Below are 16214 nucleotides of genomic sequence, written 5' to 3'. Positions count from 1 at the left end.
CGCATTCGGGAGGACGACGGTTCAATCCCGTCTCCGGCCATCCTGATTTAGGTTTTCCGTGATTTCCCTAAATCGCTTTAGGCAAATGCCGGGATGGTTCCTTTGAAAGGGCACGGCCGATTTCCTTCCCCATCCTTCCCTCACCCGAGCTTGCGCTCCGTCTCTAATGACCTCGTTGTCGACGGGACGTTAAACACTAATCACCACCACCACCGCAGCGCCGGCCCCAGAATCCGTCTGGTGAATTAACGACGAGGACCGGTGTGGATGTGGGTACTAACCCACGGCCCGCCTCACCCACAGATTTGCAAATATTTATGGCGACCATTAACACTGCTCAATCCGATAATTAACAATGCCGAAATCACGAAGATGCGGGGTAAAGGGCACGTAAAAAAAAGCTGCTTCATTAAAATATCTCTATTCCGTCTGTCTTCTACTATCTTTCCTTCTACCTACTCATACACACTGAAGCGGAAAATAAAATGGTTTAGGCATCCGTATTCAAATACAGAGATACGTAAACAGGCAGAATAAAGCGCTGCGGTCGGTAATGCGTATATAACACAACATGTGTCTGACGCAGCTGTTAGATCGGTTACTGCTGCTAAAATGCCAGGCTATCAAGATTTAAGTACATCTACATCTACATGGATATTCTGCAAATCACATGTAAGTGTCTGGCAGAGGGTTCATCGAACCACTTCACAATTCTCTATTATTCCAATCTCGCATAGCGCGCGCGGAAAGAACGAACACCTATATCTTTCCGTACATGATCTTATTTCCCTTATTTTATCATGGTGATCGTTCCTCCCTATGTAGGTCGGTGTCAAAAAAACATTTTCACATTCGGAGGAGAAAGTTCGTTATTGGAATTTCGTGAGAAGATTCCGTTGCAACGAAAAACGCTTTTCTTTTAATGATGTCCAGCCCAAATCCTGTATCATTTCTGTGACACACTCTCCCATATTTCGCGATAGTACAAACCGTGCGGCCTTTCTTTGAACTTTTTCGATGTACTCCGTCAGTCCTATCTGGTAAGGATCCACACCGCGCAGCAGTATTCTAAAAGAGGATGACAAGTGTAGTATAGACAGTCTCCTTAGTAGATCTGTTACATTTTCTAAGTGTCCTGCCAATAAAACGCAGTCTCTGGTTAGCCTTCCCCCACAACATTTTCTATGTGTTTCTTCCAATTTAAGTTGTTCGTAATTGTAATACCAAGGTATTTAGTTGAATTTACGGCTTTTAGATACACTTCGGGTAAGATATATACTGCCTACAGGAAAATTAAAGAGACCTTTGGAGAAAAGAGAACCACTTGCATGATTATCAAGAGCTCAGATGTAAACCCAGTTCTAAGCAAAGAAGAGAAAGCAGAAAGGTGGAAGGAGCATATAGAGAGTCAATACATAGAAATGGAAGAGGATGAAGATGAAATAGGAGATATGATACTGCGTGAAGAGTTTGACAGAGCACTGAAAGATGTAAGTCGAAACAAGGCCCCGGGAGTAGACAACATTCCATTAGAACTACTGACAGCCTTGGGAGAGCCAGGCCTCACAAAACTCTACCATCTAGTGAGCAAGATTTATGAGACAGGCGAAATACCCTGCGAGTTCAAGAAGAATTCCAATCCCAAAGAAAGCAGGTGTTGACAGATGTGAAAATTACCGACCTATCAGTTTAATAAGCCACGGCTGCGAAATACTAACACAAATTCTTATTAGACGAATGGAAAAACTGGTAGAAGCCGACCTCGGGGAAGATCAGTTTGGATTTCGTAGAAATGTTGGAACACGTGAGGCAATACTGACCCTACGACTTATCTTAGAAAATAGATTAAGGAAAGGCAAACCTACGTTTCTAGCATTTGTAGACTTAGAGAAAGCTTTCGACAATGTTGACTGGAATACACTCTTTCAAATTCTGAAGGTTGCAGGGGTAAAATACAGGGAGCGAAAGTCTATTTACAATTTGTACACAAACCAGATGGCAGTCACAAGAGTCGAGGGGCATGAAAGGGAAGCAGTGGCAGGGAGGGGAGTGAGACAGTGTTGTAGCCTCTCCCCGATGTTATTCAATCTGTATATTGAGCAAGCACTAAAGGAAACAAAAGGAAAATTCGGAGTAGGAATTAAAATCCATGGGGAAGAAATAAAAACTTTGTGGTTCGCCGATTACATTGTAATTCTGTCAGACACAGCAAAGGACCTGGAAGAGCAGCTGAAAGGAATGGACAGTGTATTGAAAGGAAGATATAAGATGAACATCACCAAAAGCAAAACGAGGATAATGGAATGTAGTCGAATTAAATCGGGTGATGCTGCGGGAATTAGGTTAGGAAATGAGACGCTTAAAGTAGTAAATGAGTTTTGCTATTTGGGGAGAAAAATAACTGATGATGGTCGAAGTAGAGAGGATATAAAATGTAGCGTTTCTGAAGAAGAAAAATTTGTTAACATCGAAGTATCGATTTAAGTGTCAGGAAGTTGTTGCTGTAAGTATTTGTATGGAGTACACCATGTATGGAAGTGAAACATGGACGACAAATAGTTTAGACAAGAAGAGAATAGAAGCTTTCAAAATGTGGTGCTACAGAAGAATGCTGAAGATTAGATGGGTAGATCACATGATTAATGAGGAGGTATTGAATAGAATTGGAGAGAAGAGAAATTTGTATCACAGCTTGACTAGAAAAAGGGATCGATTGGTAGGGCATATTCTGAGGCATCAAGGGATCACCAATTAAGTATTGGAGGGCAGCGTGGAGAGTAAAAATCGTAGAGGGAGACCAAGAGATGAATACACTAAACAGATTCAGAACGATGTAGGTTGCAGTAGGTACTGGGAGATGAAGAACCTTGCACAGGATAGAGTAGCATGGAGAGCTGCATCAAACCAGTCTCTGGACTGAAGACCACAACAAAAGCAACAACAACAACTTGATCTTCTGACGACTTTATTAGTCGATAAACGCCAGCGTCATCTGCAAACAACCGAAGTCAGCTTCTCAGATTGTCTCCCAAATTGTGTATATAGATAAGGAACATCAAAGGGCCTATAAAAATACCTTGGGGAACGCCATAAATCACTTCTGTTTTACTGGATGACTTTCCGTGAATTACTACGAACTGTGACCAAAAAAATGTTCAAATGTGTGTGAAATCATATGGGACTTAACTGCTAAGGTCATCAGTCCCTAAGCTTACACACTACTTAACCTAAATTATCCTAAGGACAAACACACACACCCATGCCCGAGGGAGGACTCGAACTTCCGCCGGGACCAGCCGCACAGTCCATGACTGCAGCGCCATAGAGCGCTCGGCTAATCCCGCGCGGCAACTATGACCTATCTGACAGGAAATCACAAATCCAGTCACATAACTGAGGCGATATTCCATAAGCACGCAATTTCACTACGAGCCTCTTGTGTGGTACAGTGTCAAAAGCCTTCCGGAAATCCAGAAATACCGAATCCATCTGAAATCCCTTGTCAATAGCACTCAACACTTTATGTGAATAAGGAGCTAATTGTGTTTCACAGGAACGATGTTTTCTAAACCCATGTTGACTGTGTGTCAATAGACCGTTTTCTTCGAGATAATTCATAATGTTCGAACACAATATATGTTCTAAAATCCTGCTGCATATCGACGTTAATGATATGGGCCTGTAATTTAGTGGATTACTCATTCTACCTTTCTTGAATATTGGTGTGACCTGTGCAACTTTCCAGTCTTTGGGTACGGATCTTTCGTCGAGCGAAGGGTTGTATATGATTGTTAAGTATGGAGCTAATGCATCAGCATGCTCCGAAAGGAACCTAATTGGTATACAGTCCGGACCAGAAGCCTTGCTTTTATTAAGTGATTTAAGTTGCTACACTACCCCCAGTATATTTACTTCTACGTTACTCATGCTGGCAGCTGTTCTCGATTCGAAGTAAGTAACTTTGAACGTGGTGTAATAGGCGGTGCACGAGCGATGAGACACAGCATCTCCGAGGTAGCGATAAAGTGGAGATTTTCCCGTACCACCATTTGATGAGTGGACCGTGAATATCAGGAATCCGGTAAAACAACAAATCTCCGACGTCGCTGCGGCTGGAAATAGATCTTCCAGGAACAGGACCAACGACGACTGAAGAGAATCGTTCAACGTGACAGAAGTGCAACCCTTCCGCAAATTGCTGCAGGTTTCAATTCTGGGCCATCAACAAGTGTCAGCGTGCGAACCATGCAACGGAACATCATCAACATGAGCTTGACTCCACGGCACAAAGCTTTACGCCTCAGCTGGGCTTTTCAATACCGACATTGGACTGTTGATGACTGGAAACATGCTGCCTGGTCGGACAAGTCTCGTTTCAAACTCTATCGACCGGATGAACGTGTATGGGTATGGAGACTACCTCATGAAACCATGGACCCCGCATGTCAGCAGGCGACTGTTCAAGCAGGTAGAGGCTCTATAATGTTGTGACGCTGTGCAGTTGAAGTGGACGTCACATGACATCCATTCAATTTAATCGTTGATTCCTTTATTCACTTTGTTTATTGCAGCCCTCCGACCGAACACGCTGAACCACCGTGCCGGCAACCTACTGAGCTACCCAAGCACATACAATCAGTGTCAAAGTTGCGTAAGATGCAAATAAGATTATATTTTCAGTTTCATCTTCATTTGAAGCTAATTAGTTATCTTTGACCTGGTACTGGATACTGCAAGATCGTTTTCTCCGTTTCCATTAGGTTCTCTTTACTCATTTTCATTCTAGTGAGAGTAATATCGTCAGCATTAAGAAAAGATGTAAATGGTGTGTTACTAGGGCCTCCCGTCGGGTAGACAGTTCGTCGGGTGCAAGTCGATGAGTACGAAATGATGATGATTTGAGACGACACAACACCCAGTCTCTGAGCGGAGAAAATCTCCGACCCAGCCGGGAATCGAACCCCTGCCCTTATGGTTAACATTCTGTCGCACTGACCACCGGGGGGGGGGGGGGGGGGTCATAAAAACAGATTGGCATGGTAGAGTACTAGGCAAGCCATTCACATAAGTCATAAACAAGAAAAGTCTAAGCTCGGAACTTTGGAACTCACCTGCTGAAATATTTAGTAATCGAGAACTCCTTTTGTTAAAGTTTACCTGTTAGATACAGTACTATAAGCTGACGCTCCATATGTTGAATGCCTTATTAGAATCGTAAGACTGTTGTAGGCTACCGCAGACTGTCACAAGTAAGCGTAGAGTCTGGTAGTTTTCCTTGTAACTTTGGTCAGTTAAGGTCGTACCTGTACTACCCATACGACGGATGTGTTGCATACCTATCTGGCGTTACCTCATAGCGACCCCTTTCTTTATATACGCGATCTGTATCTTACTAGATTCCCTTAAAAATCGGAAGCTGTGTACCGCCTAGAAACTGAGTGAGGATATACTGTATAAAGGACCACCTAACGTACAGAATATCTTTACTCTACGTAGTTATCCTTATATCTGTTACTTAAAAGTAATCAGCATTTATAGCGAAGTTGAAACTGTCAATATTTAATTTTGGTTTTATTCGAAAATTGATTATTTGTAACGTGAAACAAAGGGATGTTGTAGTAAAAATAAAGAAAACAATGCAGATGTATCATACAGCGCTAGAAAACTAAATTACCTTAACAGAAAGGTAAAGTGCCTGGCAGAGGGTTCATCGAACCACCTTCGCAATAATTCTCTGTTATTTCACTCTCGAATCGCGCGCGGAAAAAAAGAGCACCTATATCTTTCTGTGCGAGCTCTGATTTCTATTATTATATTGTTATGTTCATTTCTCACTATGTAGGTCGGGTCAACGAAATACTTTCGCATTCGAAAGAGAAAGCTGATGTTTGAAATTTCGTAAGAATATCCTCTAGCAATGAGAAACGCCTTTGTTATAATGCTGTCCATCCCAAAGTATCATGTCCATGACGCTCTCTACCCCACTTTTCGATAGTACAAAACGTGCTGCTCTTCTCCAAAATGTCTCGATGTATCCCATTAATCATATCTAGTCTTTAGATTTGTGTAACCGATGTTTAACGGATTCCTTGGAGCACTCATGTCGATGACCTGAAACTTTTCATTATGTGGGGTGAGTTGCCAATTTTATCACCATACAGATATTTTATCTAAATCGTTCTGCAATTGGTTTTGATGTTCTGACGACTTCACTAGACGATAAAGGACAGCGTCATCTGCAAACAACCTAAGAGGGCTGCTCAGATTGTCTCCTAAATCTTTTATGTAGATAAGGAGCAATAGGGGGCCTATAATACTACCTTGGGAAAGCCAGAAACCACTTCCGTTTTACGCGATTACTTTCCGTCAGTTACTACGAACTGTGACCGCTCTGACAGGAAATCACGAATCCAGTCGCATAAGTGAAACCATATTCCGTGAGGACGTAATTTGATTACAAGCCACTTGTGAGGCACAGCCTTCTGGAAATCTAGAAATACGGAATCAATTTGCAATCCTTTCTCGACAGTACTCAACACTTCGTGTGAATAAAGAGCTAGTTGCATTTCACATGAACGATGTGTTCTGAATCTGTGTTGACAATGTATCAATAGACCGTTCTCTTCGAGGTAATTCTTAATGTTCGAACAAAATATATCTTCCAAAGTCCTACTGCATATGGATGTTAATGATATGGGCTCGTAATTTAATGGATTACTCCTATTGCCTTTCTTGAATACTGGCGTGACCTGTGCAGCTTTCCAGTTTTTGGGTGTGCATCTTTCGTCGAGCGATCGGTTTTACATGATTGTTAAATATGGAGCTATTGCGTCATCATACTCTGAATGAACCTAATTTGTATGCTATCTGAACCAGAAGATTTGCGTTTCTTCACTACTCTGAGGATATCTGATTCTAAGTTACTCATGTTGTCAGATGTTATAGATTCGAATTCTGGAATATTTACTTCATACTCTTTGGTGAAGGAATTTCGGAAGGATGTGTTTAATAACTCCGTTTTAGCAGCATCGTCTTCGACTGTATTTCCATAGCTATCGCGCAGAAAAGGCACTGATTGTGTCTTGCCGTTAGCATACTTTACATATGACCAGAATCTTTTTGGATTTTCTGCCAGGTGCCGATACATAGTTTCGTTGTGGAAACTATTATACGCATCTCGCATTGAAGTCTGCGCTAAATTTCGAGCTTCTGTAAAAGATCGCCAATCTTGGGTGTTTTCCTTTCGCTTAAATTAGGCTTGCTTTTTTTACTAATAAAATGCAATTTATTTTCTGTAATGCACACAATGGACAACACTGGTGATGTGCGGTTCTAATTGTGCGCAAAACAAACAACGAAACAAAGATGAAGACCAAAGGTAAGTCACAAGTTTCCAGTTTCTCTCGTATACATTCATTTGTGTTTCTTTCTCTACCAATGCTACCGGCAATCCTAAGTCATTTATGTAGTATACCACAACTACCGAATTGTAGTTTTGGTAGAGCGCAACTCTACGCCTTAGCATTTCAGCAAGTATTAAAATTTGATGACACACAGACTGAAACGTCTGCTCAGTTCCGACACACCGCCATCAACAGACAGTTACTGAACTCGAAAGAACTTCATCTCGTTCGTTGCGGGACCTGTCTTGCTTGAAATGTAACAAATTAGAGAAATAAGTTTGTGAGTTATTGTTATTTTTTGTGAAATTTTGGCGCTGTAAGCAAACGCGCATAGGGAGAGTCATTTATTTCCAGGATCTGTTTGGAAATGGAACTAGACTGGTGAGACATGAACAGTGCAGTTGGTTTGCGGCGTTGGGCGAGGAACACAAGAACAGAATCCACGAGTGAGCCGTCTTCTTTTAGGACCGCGCGGGTCGTTTTCTTTGTCAGCGATCGCGGCAGCACAGTACGGAGGTCGGGCAAAAAAATGCAACGCGTGTGCGTGTGTGGTAGCCGGCGGCGGAGCGGGGGGTGGGGGGCCTAAATTTACCTCCGCCGGCTGCGGCGGCGGCGGCGGCGGTGGTGGCGCCCCTGTTGACTGTTGGCCGCCAGTGGGGCCCTCGCCGCGCCGAGGAACAGCAACAGCAACAGCAGCAGCAGCAGCAGCGTCAGCAGCAGCCGGGCACAGCGCCTCCCGGGCAGCGCCGCGCGCGGCTATTTTCGGCCGGACCGCCGCACGCATCGCCTTACGCACAGGTATGTCCGCGTGCACGCACCGCAGCGGACTCGCCTGGCATCTTCGGCTGTCGGCCGCTGATCGGCATTGCGTCCACCGGCAGCGTGTGCTCTCTGGTTCTGTGAGAATACCGAACACTACGATCGAGAACTGTTACTGTACTGATCGAATTACGTCTTTGGTGGCACGAGTGCCTTGTGTCATTAGGAGTCACCGTCGCACCTACAGTTAACCACAGCAGTGCGTAACAGGCTCTAAATAAATTTTCACGTGGATCAGAGCTTAGCGAAAGCCTTCCGATTTGACACCAACTAGTAGGTTGGGTGTCAATATCGCTGTTTATTCATTCAAGAAGCTTCTCACGATGTCTCGCGATGCAGGATGTTCTTCTTCCAGACCTTTTAATCACATAAAATGTACAGTATTTAACACAGAATTCGAACCCAGCATCCCTCTATCGGTTGACAGTGGTACCAACGACTACCGTAACTTCCGCAGTGACCCGAATATAAGCCGCAACATTGATCTTTGAGGGGGGGGGGGGGGGGAGGAGGAAGAGAAAAACTAAGTATAGGACCATTTATGTCACATTAACCACTTAGAAAACTACTCACAATATGGTCACTGTTAACCGCATTTTTTTATTTTCTATGTAAGTTACGTAGACATACCGATCTACACCGATATCACAGTTAATTTGGCCACCGCGTATTTGTTTCAGCACAGTCACTATTTTCGTCACGCTGACTTTGTCCTTGCTACTACCATGCAGGGCATTGGACACAAAGCACTGCTTGAACCATACCTTTTGAAAGCTTCTCTATTCGACGTTCTCTTCGCATAACGAACAACTGCTAGTTTTAAGTTTGCATCGTAACAGCGCCTAGTCCCGATGTCTTGCCGATTTTCTTTCCACTTTACTGCTCCTTGGTGAAAACTAAATTTCACTCATTAGTTAAAGAAAAGCTGTGCTTGTTCTGTCGTGTGAAACATGGGAATTGTGAGCATAATAGTAGTCACTATCTATATCAGTTGCAATTAAAGTGCCTATTACAGTAATTGCAGTTTCCACAGTAGAATAATAAAAAAATTCGATGTACAAAAAATAAGTTTTTAGTATAAAATAAAATCGCTTAAAGACGAACACCAGCCAGCCAGCAGTAGTTACATAAGTGCAAAGTTAACGTTAGTGCAGTTTTCAGAATTGAACAATGATAAGAGAGCGAAGTACAAAGATAAGTTCGGTATATAAATAAAAAAGTAAAAAGTTACGACCCAGGGTTCGAACCTGGCCGGTTCCAAAGGAGAATTGACATTCACAGCAACTTATGATTGAAAACTGGGCAACGGCGTCTTTTACACAGATAAGTTCTTAATTCAAAGTAAAAACACAAACAGGCGTCCCTGTTTTCGAACCGAGCTGATACTGTGGGAGGACAAGATCCACTCAACTGATAGGTGGTAAAGTTGGATACCGGCGTCTTTTAAATAGTTCGCGAGCAAATAACACGTACATAAATCAAAACGGTGAAGTAAAGCAGTTACATTTGCAGGGAGGGACAGCCCCCAGCGACCAGTTTTTTGTACAAGACCTGCGCGTCCGAGTGCTCAGTACACGCGAGTTTGACGTGGTTCAGATCCGATACCGCCGTTGTGTATGATCTCACTGTCCAGAAGCGATGATTTTCAACCGGTATAGGCGGGCGGGGTAACCCTAGTTTCCCAGCTTCATGCGAATGAGAGAGGTAACGTGACGTCTACTGAGCTTCACCGAGCTGAACCATGGCTGATAAGAGACGTTCAGTTCTATGACCGCCCTTCTAGTGCTGGGATGCATGCCCCGTTCACAATTCCAGTCGTGGTAACCAGCTGGCTTGGCCTCCGAGTTGAAATCCATATACGGGATTAGTGTTGGGCGAAGCTATCCTTCGTAATGCTCCCATTAGCGAGGCGGTCAACTGTTTCATTATGGAGTTGCCACCTCATGCTGAATGATTAATGTACAAATAATAGCTAGCGCTGCTGTGGCGCCATTTCGGAACAGAGAACGAGTGCTACAGTTGAAGTTCCTATGATGCGAAAATACATCGGTATTTGTAGGGTCGTGCAGCTAGGCCGCACCCTAATTTCTCCACGTCCAAATTTTGGAGAAAAAGTGAGACTTACGTTCGGTGCGATACGGTATTTCCCTTCTGGAAATGAAGGTTTCTGTGACTTATTATAATCCACCCCTTAGTAATCACTAGCAGACGGCTGTCTTTAATTAACACGAAGCGTTTTGGGAGCACGGAGACATCCTAAGTGCTTTGCTCTTGACTTACATTAGTCAACGAGTTCAAAAATCACCTTCGTCCTTTTACATAGACTGAAGATGTTGGGTATTTTGAAAGTCTGTGAGGCATACACACACGCATATAGCACCGTGTCAATACCACACCATTCGAATGTTTGAATATAGTGTAATATTTGCACGTTAATATCCAAAGTAGCAAACATCGTCGACCTGTACAAAAAGACGCAAGTGACACTGTAAATTGTGAGGCATAAATGTAAGACACATGAGGACGGTAGCCTTGTGCTAATTATACAATGAGTGAAAGAAAAAAAATCGCGTTTTGAGTAATCGTAACTTAACGGAGGTGTCACTAACAACCACTGATAAAGTTTTAACAATGTGATTCGCTCTCTAGCAGATAAGTACTGCCCCATAATCGAGAGGGGCGTAGTTCGAATACTGTTTCAATTTGACAGCTTTAGATTTTTCGTGACATTTGGAAACCATCATAGGCTTCTTGTCTGTCTGTCTTCCTATCTTTAAGTGTGTCTGACTGGCTGAATTACTAATTTCATGCCATGAAAAATCTCAAGAGAGAGGCAAAAAGTATAAATCATTTCATAGAGAGGAAAAATTCTATAGGAAAACAGGACTTGTACAACGGTCTTGAAATACCTAGTGTTGTGAGTTCGATTCTCAGTGAAGAACTCCCTTTACATTTTTTAAAAACAGAATGAAGGCAGTCACACCACGTGAGAGTAGAACCATGAAATTTACGAAAACTGACAGAAGATGCCAGTGAAAGGAGAGACCTAAAGCTGAGAAAAGTCTTTCATGATGTGGAAAAACCTATATTTGTGCTATCATTGTCTGTCATGGCATGTGTTTCCTTCTGTGATAGGTCGTATGTATCATAATTGCTCTTATGTTTTACTATCACAAAAATTGCTAGCATCGGACTATAAATCGAAGATTTATTAGTCACTTAATGTTACTTTTTGTTGTGGAAATGCTTCGTGTTTAGCCAAACTGTCAACCTTCGGCGTGGTTGGGTATGCGATGGAAACATATTACTTCCAACAACACCATGCGTAGTAAAACGCACATGTGGTTCTACTCAATCTTCGAGTGATGTCCGCTTTACCTTTAACTCCTTGTAAATCAGTTCCTCGCAGAAGAGTTTGGATATTGGTGCATATTACATTACTTACGACGTAAATTTTCTTTTTTGAAGGAGGACTTAACAGTCACACCTCCTTCCCAACAGATTATTTCGTTTCGTTTTATATAGATATTTAATTAATTTGTTCTACGCAAAGATCAGTGGATTTTTGTTTCTTCAGTCCCCTTTATCCGCCTGTGCAATAGAACTACACCATTCTAGCTTTTTCTTCAAAAACGTAAGTTAAATTTTAGGTACCAACTTCATTCATAACCGCCTTCATGTCCACAAACACTAATTAACACTGACGTTTCTAAAGGTGATGACGATGAATGTTAAATTACCTAACTACAGCGCTGTCACCATTTTTATTTCCTAATTTCTGTTTGTGTTTGTGCGGATGCTACTCAGAATTTCTTACGTAGTATCAGCGTATTTCCTCATCTCATAGTTTCTTGCACTGTTTCAAGTTGTAATTGACTGAACACTATGATGATGGCATAATACCTTCCCCGTAAATCGATGTCCTATGACCTAGGTAATGGCATTCAACTACTTTCGCAGAATCAAATAGAAAACACCAATGGCAAAAGTAAATTCTTGCTTCTGGCATGAATTTTGCATTGAAGCAACGAAAACATTAACAGAAGTCCACAAAAAAGAATTTTTAATGAATGTACCTAAGGTCTCAACATAGTAGTCGGATAATTTATCATTCAGTTGCATCACTTGCAGAAGCCTCGAGCTTCATTATCAACTGTTTCTTTTGGGCAAGATGATCAGTAGTAAATCAGGTTTCCTTTCGCAGAAATGAAGTACGGGGAGCTGCCTACGTACCTCAATGAATGGCTGGTAGTAAGAATACAGTAGTCCGCTAGTGACATCAACAATCAGGTGAAAGATTCCCAATAAACTGGACGGAAGAAAGGTTCAGCTCCAAATCAGGTTTATTACTAAAAGTACCACGATGAATCGCATTTCTATAGCTTTGACGTCATATTCCTTGAATACTTCTATTTGAGTAATGACTATTTTGTTCATTCCTTCTAGGAATAAATAAGAAAACAGCGCTATACTCAAGTGTAAGTAAGAGATTTCCAGTAATCTGCTACATAGTTCCAATTGATGCCTTAGTGGTATCAGCGAATGAATATAAAGACTGGGGATTGAGTCCCTGCTTCGTACTAAGATGCATTATTTTATTTTTGCAGTAGTTGTGGTTTTACTACTGCTATGTGGATATAACAAATACCGACTTCTATTACCGATCAGAAGAGACAAAACCCTAAAATCTCTAATATTAACGGTCCTTGTAAAGCGCTATTATTTTCAAACCACCTTCCGACGGATACTGGTGTTTACGTCCAATAAAATTTACATTATTCTAAAGTTTTATAGTACCGGTAATGCTAACATTACAGTACAGTCGTATACTCTTAGTTTCCTGTAAAATACAAATCGTAATATGAATCGGTTTTAAGATTGAAGAAATACTCTCTTTCATTTAATACCAGAGTGTCTCTCTGACTGTTTCTTCGTTGTAAGAACTGCAGGCTACTTATGTTTTCCAGTTCTCTATAGACCTTACAGAAGTTCACACGAAGGTCTGTGGTGCACAGTAAAAGAAATTTGCTAACATTCTTAATAAAAGCTGTCTTCTAAAATCTTCGACGGTGTACTCCTCCTCCTCCTCCTCCTCCTCCTCCTCATCATCATCATCATTTAAGACTGATTGTGCCTTTCAGCGTTCAGTCTGGGGCATAGTCCCCCTTATAAAATTCCTCCATGATCCCCTATTCAGTGCTAACATTGGTGCCTCTTCTGATGTTAAGCCTATTACTTCAAAATCATTCTTAACCGAATCCAGGTATCTTCTCCTTGGTCTACCCCGACTCCTCCTACCCTCTACTGCTGAACCACGTGAGTCTCTTGGGTAACCTTACTTCTCCCATGAGTGTAACATGACCCCACCATCTAAGCCTGTTCGCCCTGACTGCTACACCTATAGAGTTCATTCCCAGTTTTTCTGTGATTTCCTCTTTGTGGACACCCTCCTGCCATTGTTCCCATCTACTAGTACCTGCAATCATCCTAGCTACTTTCATATCCGTAACCTCAACCTTATTGATAAGGTAACCTGAATCCACCCAGCTTTCGCTCCCATACAACAAAGTTGGTCGGAAGATTGAACGGTGCACAGATAACTTAGTCTTGGCACTGACTTCCTTCTTGCAGAAGAGAGTAGATCGTAGCTGAGCGCTTACTGCATTAGCTTTGCTACACCTCGCTTCCAGTTCTTTCACTATGTTGCCATCCTGTGAGAATATGCATCCTAAGTACTTGAAACCGTCCACCTGTTCTAACTTTGTTCCTCTTATTTGGCACTCAATCCGTTTATATCTCTTTCCCACTGACATTACCTTCGTTTTGGAGATGCTAATCTTCATACCACAGTCCTTACATTTCTGATCTAGCTCTGAAATATTACTTTGCAAACTTTCAATCGAATCTGCCATCACAACTAAGCCATCCGCATATGCGAGACTGCTTATTTTGTGTTCACATATCGTAATACCACCCAACCAGTCTATTGTTTTCAACATATGATCCATAAATAATATGAACAACAGTGGAGACAGGTTGCAGCCTTGTCTTACCCCTGAAACTACTCTGAATCATGAACTCAATTTACCGTCAACTCTAACTGCTGCCTGACTATCTATGTAAATACGTTTAATTGCTTGCAAAAGTTTGCCTCCCATTCCATAATCTCGTAGGACAGACAATAACTTCCTCCTAGGAACCCGGTCATATGCCTTTTTAAGATCTATAAAGCATAGATACAATTCCCTGTTCCCCTCGTAACACTTCTCCATTATTTGCCGTAAGCTAAAGATCTGGTCCTGACAACCTCTAAGAGACCTAAACCCACACTGATTTTCATCCAATTTGTCCTCAACTAGTACTCGCACTTTCCTTTCAACAATACCTGAGAAGATTTTGCCCACAACGCTGATTAAAGAGATACCTCTGTAGTTGTTACAATCTTTTCCGTTTCCATGTTTAAAGATTGGTGTGATTACTGCTTTCGTCCAGTCTGATGGAACCTGTCCCGACTCCCACGCCATTTCAATTATCCTGTGTAACCATTTAAGACCTGACATTCCACTGTATTTGATGAGTTCCGACTTAATTTCTTCCACCCCAGCCGCTTTATTGCACTGCAACCTATTGACCATTTTCTCCACTTCCTCAAATGTGATCCTATTTCCTTCATCATTCCTATCCCATTGTACATCGAAATCTGAAACATTACTGATCGTATTTTCACCTACATTGAGCAACTCTTCAAAATATTCCCTCCATCTGCCCAAGGCATCAACAGGATTCACCAGCAGTTTTCCTGACCTGTCCAGAATACTTGTCATTTCCTTCTTACCTCCCTTTCGAAGACTGCTAATTACACTCCAGAATGTTTTCCCAGCAGCTTGACCCTGCAATTATCTGTTTGGCTTTGTTTCTTTCTTCAACAAAACTTTCTGTGTCTACCTGAGTTCTAGTATGTAGCCATTTTTGATACGCCTTCTTTTTCCTTTTACAGGCTGCCTTGACTGTGTCATTCCAGCAAGCTGTTTGCTTCATCCTACCTTTACACACTACTGTTCCAAGACACTCTTTAGCCACTTCTAGTACTGTGTCCCTGCACTTCGTCCATTCCTTTTCCAATGACTGTAATTGAATACATTCAACTAACTGGTACCTTTCTGAGATCACTGTTATGTAGTTGTGCCTGATTTCCTTATCCTGAAATTTCTCCACTCTTATCCTCCTACTTATGGACCTGACCTCCTGCACTTTCGGCCTCACAATACCAATTTCACTGCAGATTAAATAGTGATCAGTATCATCAAAGAATCCCCTGAATACGCGTGTGTCCCTCACAGCCGTCCTGAATTCCTGATCTGTTATTATATAGTCAATGACAGATCTGGTTCCCTTGCCTTCCCAAGTATACCGGTGAATGTTCTTATGTTTAAAAAAGGAGTTTGTGATTACTAAGCCCATACTGGCACAGAAATCCAGGAGTTGTTTCCCATTCCTGTTGGCCTCCATATCCTCTCCAAATTTACCCATAACCTTTTCATACCCTTCTGTTCGATTTCCAATCCTGGCATTAAAATCACCCATGAGCAGAACACTGTCCCTGTCCTTTACTCTAACAACTACATCACTGAGTGCGTCATAAAAACTATCCATCTAAGCTTGATCTGTCCCTTCACAATGCGAATATACTGACACAATCCTAATTTTCTTGCTAGACACTGCCAAATCTATCCACATTAGTCGTTCGTGTACTTTTATGAAAAATATTGTAAACGTTGGGAGTGTGATCATACCTTTTATAAAAGATTTGTGAAGGATCTTTGACGGTGTAATCCGGTCTAAGGCCTTCCAAATAAGTACTTGTTCATGCCTTGGTATGGTTTGTAGTTAGGTCTAAAGTGCAGCCGGCCGCTGTGGCCGAGCGGTTCTAGGCGCTTCAGTCCGGAACCGCGCTGTTGCTACTGTCGCAGGTTCGAGGCCTACCCGGGCATG

General features: G+C 42.1%; 1 protein-coding gene across 2 annotated transcripts in view; it reads left to right on the top strand.

Moving 5' to 3' along the window:
* LOC126483695 (uncharacterized) overlaps positions 1-16214 on the top strand; it is a 436703-nt gene that overhangs the window by 281855 nt on the left and 138634 nt on the right. The window contains exon 1 of one of the 2 annotated variants that reach the window (XM_050106784.1): positions 8074-8201. The exons of the other annotated variant lie outside the window; for it this stretch is intronic. The gene's annotated coding sequence lies outside the window, so the exon portion shown is untranslated. Of the gene's footprint in view, positions 1-8073; positions 8202-16214 lie in introns of those variants that run through there. 2 annotated transcript variants of the gene reach the window in all.

The sequence above is a fragment of the Schistocerca serialis genome, chromosome 6 (assembly GCF_023864345.2).
Source record: "Schistocerca serialis cubense isolate TAMUIC-IGC-003099 chromosome 6, iqSchSeri2.2, whole genome shotgun sequence".
NCBI classification, from domain to species: Eukaryota; Metazoa; Arthropoda; class Insecta; order Orthoptera; family Acrididae; genus Schistocerca; species Schistocerca serialis.
Note: the sequence above shows the minus strand (reverse complement) of the source record. Positions and strands in the feature narration are given on the sequence as shown.